Source organism: Balaenoptera physalus (genome assembly GCF_965194825.1).
Source record: "Balaenoptera physalus genome assembly, chromosome: 19".
Lineage (NCBI taxonomy): Eukaryota > Metazoa > Chordata > Mammalia > Artiodactyla > Balaenopteridae > Balaenoptera > Balaenoptera physalus.
Window position 1 is genome coordinate 54,560,881 of NC_138900.1, and position 5,383 is coordinate 54,566,263.

The following is a 5,383-nucleotide window of genomic DNA, read 5'->3' on the forward strand; positions in this document are numbered from 1 at the left end:
GCTCCTGATTTATCCCTCCCCATCATGTTTCCCCTTTGGTAACCATAAGTTTGTTTTCGATATCTATAAGTCTGCTTCTACTTTGTAAATAAGATCATTTGTGTCTTTTTTTTTATTTTTATTTATTTATTCATTCATTCATTCATTCATTCATTTATTTTTGGCTGTGTTGGGTCTTCGTTTCTGTGCGAGGGCTTTCTCTAGTTGCGGCAAGTGGGGGCCGCTCTTCATCGCGGTGCGCGGGCCTCTCACTATCGCGGCCTCTCTTGTTGCAGAGCACAGACTCCAGACGCACAGGCTCAGTAGTTGTGGCTCATGGGCCTAGTTGCTCTGCGGCATGTGGGATCCTCCCAGACGAGGGCTTGAACCCATGTCCCCTGCATTGGCAGGCAGATTCTCAACCACTGCGCCACCAGGGAAGCCCTGTGTCTTTTTTTTTTTAACTAAATTCCACATATGAGTGATATCACGTGAAATTTTCTTTATCTGTCTGACTTACTTCACTTAGTATAATCTCTAGGTCCAGACATGTTGCTGCAAATGGCATTATTTTGTTGTTTTTTATGGCCGAGTAATATTCCATTGTGTATATGTACCACATCTTCTTTATCCATCTCTCTGTTGATGGACATTTAGGTTGCTTCCATGCCTTGGCTATTGTGCATAGTGCTGCAGTGTACACTGGGGTGCACGTATCCTTTCAGATTATGGTTTTCTCTGGATATACGCCCAGGAGTGAGATTGCTGGATCATATGGTAGTTCTATTTTAAGTTTTTAAAGGAATCTCCATACTGTTCTCCATAGTGGTTGCACCAATTTACAGTTCCACCAACAGTGTAGGAGGGTTCCCTGTTTCTCAATCTTGTTTACCCTTTCAAATAACCAGCTCTTGGTTTTATTGATTTTTAAAATTATTTTTAAATTTCTATTTTATTTATTTCCTCTCTGATCTTTATTATTTCCTTCCTTTTGCTGACTTTTTATAGGGTATTTAATTTTTTTTTTAATTTTTTAATTTAATTTATTTATTTATTTATTTTTGCCTGTGTTGGGTCTTCGTTGCTGTGTGCGGGCTTTCTCTAATTGTGGTAAGCGGGGGCTACTCTTCGTTGTGGTGTGCAGGCTTCTCATTGTCCTGGCTTCTCTTGTTGTGGAGCATGGGCTCTAGGCATGCAGGCTTCAGTAGTTGTGGCTCACGGGCTCTAGAGCGCAGGCTCAGTAGTTGTGGCACACGGGCTTAGTTGCTCCGCAGCATGTGGGATCTTCCTGAGCCAGGGGTCGAACCCGTGTCCCTTGCATTGGCAGGCGAATTCTTAACCAGGGAAGCCCCTGAAGGGTATTTTAAATTAAGAAATTTCACAGTGAATTTCAGGTTTCTGGCGTCTCTTAAGGGAACCGTGGGACTCTGTGATCAGATCAAGGTTGAACTGCTGAGTTTGACCTAACTCTTTGGAGCCTGCCACCTATGTAGGGAGACACTATTTATTACCAACTGGCTTAAGGCAGTTTTTACAGTGTGGGTCAGAATTCCACACAGCTCTGCTCTTTACCAGCAGTGGGACCTCAGCAAATTGCTTCATTCAGGGATCACAGACTGGCATCCAGGGGCTGTGTCTGGCCAACAGACCTGTTTGGTTTGGCCTGGATTCCAGGGTCTTTTAAACTGACAAATTTCATAGTAAAGTTTGAGTTTCTGGGTTCTCTTAAGGAATGGGAAGATGTGGCTCTGTGGGGCTCACGTTCCTACACAGCAGATCAGGGGACCCAGGGGTCCACCCTCCTACCCCAGCCAAGACTTGGGCTCCCCAGTTTGCTTCCTGTGTTGACAGGTTCAACACAGCCTGTCTTACCTCCCTTGGCCTTCTCACTTGTGTCTCCTTCTTGGCCCCTGTAAGCATTTGAGTTTGTGACCTTGGGTTTAACCTCTCTGTGCCTCAGTTAACTCATCTTAAAAAGAAAAAAATGCACATTGAAAACATGCTGAGTGAAAGAAGCCAGTCACAAAAGGCCATGTATTGTATGATTTCACTTATATGAAATGGCAAATAGGCAAATCCACAGAGACAGGAAGTAGATTACTGGTTGCCTAGGGCTTAGGAAAGGGGATTGGGGGATTTGGGTAGTGAGTACTAATGGGGTAATCTTTGTGGGATGATGAAAATGTCGTAAAATTCATTGTGGCGACAGTCGCACAACTTTGTGAACATACTAAAACCCACTGAATTGTGGCATGTGAATAATATCTCAATTTAAAAAAATAAGAGTGCCTGTAGGTTGTGTTACAGTGTGAGGGAAGCGCTTATTCAGTGGTCACAGCTACTGTCAGTCACCTGAGATCCAAACATGCCTCCTGCTGTCTCGGACTCGTTTCTTCTTTACAGTTTTTCCACTGATTATACCCAGTGGATGCTCAGTATATTTTGCTACTTAACTCACTCTTGGGCCTTTTCAGAAGCTCTTGGGCCTTTCCTCAGAGGCAGATGTTCCGCTTTTCCTGTTCAGTTATTGGAGACTAGTGAGCAAGTGGAAACCAGATTACTTAAATACTCAGCAAAGCAGATGGAAGAGATGTTTGCCTTCCAGCTTCTGTTTGGGAAATCGCTGCCTGGATATTTTGCCCGATTACAGCATGTCACATAGAGAACTGAGGTGGATCGTTGGACTTGCCAGGGTAAAAAAGGCAGCCCAAAGTCCAGGCTGAAATTTTTACAGCACAGGAATAAACACAACTCTGGATTATCTTTCTGTCCTACTTGGAGCCAGGAGCAAAGCACGTTCTCAGTCAGCAGTTAATGAATGAATATGATCTTGTATGGTGTGTTTAAGATCACAGTTTGTCTGATTGACTTTGCACTAATACTGTTACATGAGTATATGCAGTGCAGAACACATTGCATGCATTATCTTATGTAATTCTCTAAAAACAGTGCAAAGTCACAGCCAAGGCTGTCTCCGCCAGAGACACAGAAATGTGCATGCAGTGGCTGAAACCTCTGCCACCTCCTGGCCAGGCCATTTGGACATCAACAAATGAAATGAGACAGGTTTAAATGAAATAATGCATGTAAAGTGCCTGGCACCCAGTAGGCATCCGACAGGTGGGAGCTTTGATGTTTTAAGAGGGGATAATGTAACATGGTAGATTTCAGACCTGGTGTCAGAAAAATCTAGGTTTGATTTCTGCACCTACCATCCATAAGTTGTGTAATGTTGTGTGTTTCATTAACATCTCTGAGCCTCAGTTTCCCCTGTCTGTAAAATGGGTATTATAGTACCTAGCTCCGTAGCTTATTTTAAGGTTTAAATGAGATAATGCATGTAAAGCATCCACCACATTACCTAGCATGCAGTAAGTGCTCAGCAAATGGTTACTTCTTTCCTGCCTTAATGGTAGAAAACCAGCCCTAGACCTTCATTTCAGCATCTCAAGTATGTACCTCATCTGTACACCCGTGTGTGGTGGAGGAATGTCTGAACACTAGACAGACAGTGGGGAAAATGCATGGAGAAAGCTGCACTTCAGTTGGGGCCTGAGTTCTGCATGAGGGAAGTACCCTCTGTAATTGGGTGTGTGCACTTTGCAGCTGACGTGCTTTAAGAAGATGGGTGGGAGGAACTGGTGTACAGTTGAGAGGGCCTGGGCTTTGTAGATGCCAAGGTTCAGATCCTCTGTGACCTCAAGAAAGGGACTTGGTTTCCCTGAGGCTCTGTTTCAAATCTAAATGCTGAAATGATAATAACTACAGAAGGAGGTTGCTGTGAGGAATAACCAACCCCTGGAATACTTAGAGTATGTTCTTGGCAAGTGGTCAGCTCCCCAGTCCTCGTGCAGCCTGGGGTGGTCCCCGAGCTGCGTTACAGAGGCCGAGGGGCCCAGTGCGGGGCTGTGGTTTTGTTGCTGAGACGAGGCCGCAGGTTCTCCTTGGGTGAAAGACACATCCTGGCCTGTCTGTGGCTCCTTCTCAATCAGGGACAAGGTAGTGGGTGTGGCACTTTGTGAAGCTGAGAGCAGTGTCGAGAGCTTGGAGTTGGCCAGCACTGGGCATTGTGCCTCCTGGGGAATGGGTGTTCCTGCCACCCTGCGACACCTCTGACTAGTTGAGAATGGAGGCTCTGAGCAATCTCTAGAGGATACTTCGTCAGCCAGAGTTTTTAGAGGAACGAAGCAGAAGCAGATCTCTTCTCTGGGACACAGAACAGCAATGCATGTGACCCTAATGTCAGCAAAGGTCACTGGGATTTGTGATCATAAGTTTGTGGGCCAAATATTAACTTAAGAACTAGTTGAGATCCCCCAGGTGTGGCTCACAACGTGGAGATGGAAGAGGAGACGGGGTGTTCTTTTCAAGAGACACTAGCCTGGAACTGAGGGCGCCCAGATTTCAAACTTCACTTTCTCTGCTTCCCTTTGTAGTTGCTTTTTCTCTCTGCCTGTGCCCTGTGGAGAGACCAGGTCCTGCTGACGGGGGCTATTTGGGGCGCCCCCAAGGGGTTGGTTCACCCCGAGGCAAACGCATGTCAAGTCACATCCTGGCATCGGCATCTGTCCCCAGCCACGGCCCTGAGGACCTGGTCCTTCTCAGGGTGCGTTTGGAGATCCTGGTGGTGGTGCGCTTTGTCCCTCCTAACTTGGATTGTAAACTAGGGGTTAGGCCCGTCCAAGTACAGTTCTGATTTACCCAGCAGGTTAGGTGTAGATGAGCAGGCCACCCCTTGTCACCAGTACAGCAGCGTGGGGCTTTGCCCGTGTTTCCCTACAGCTTGCCCTGCGGGCCCGCCCACCTGCACAGATGGGTCCCTGGGCAGATGCTTGCTGATTCCTCACTCACTGTGTGCGGAGCTCTAGATGCGGGGAGAGGGCTGGCGCTCAAGAGGCAGAGAGTCGTGGCACCAGTCTGTCCTCAGGGACGCTGGCAAGGAGCTGTGGAGCTAGAAACCTGAAACACGTGAGAAAGAACCCGTGACACTCGATGGTGCAGTGCTGGCACAGACTGCGGGGTCGCCGAGTCCTTCAGCGTTCAGAGGAGGAGTGGTCCTTCCTGGGAAGGTCAGGAAAAGCAGGGGGTTGGATGTGAACTGGACTTTGAAGGCTGGCTAGGATGTGGAAGGGAGCGGGAGCTTCCCCACAGAGTGGAATGGACAGGAGGTGTCCAAAGAGTAGCATAGCAGGGCCCAGTAAGAAGCCCTTACTGGAGAGGAAAGTTGTGCCGGGCGGCTGAGCAGTGAGACTGGAGAGGTCAGCCGGCCCTGCCTTGATCACCCTGACTGTCAGGTAGAGAGTGTGGGCTCGGTTCGTGGGACAGGTCTTCCTGCTGTGGCCCCAGGGGTGACCCACAGGGCCAGGCCCAGTGCTCTAAGAACGGATGGTTTTGGTGAGAACAT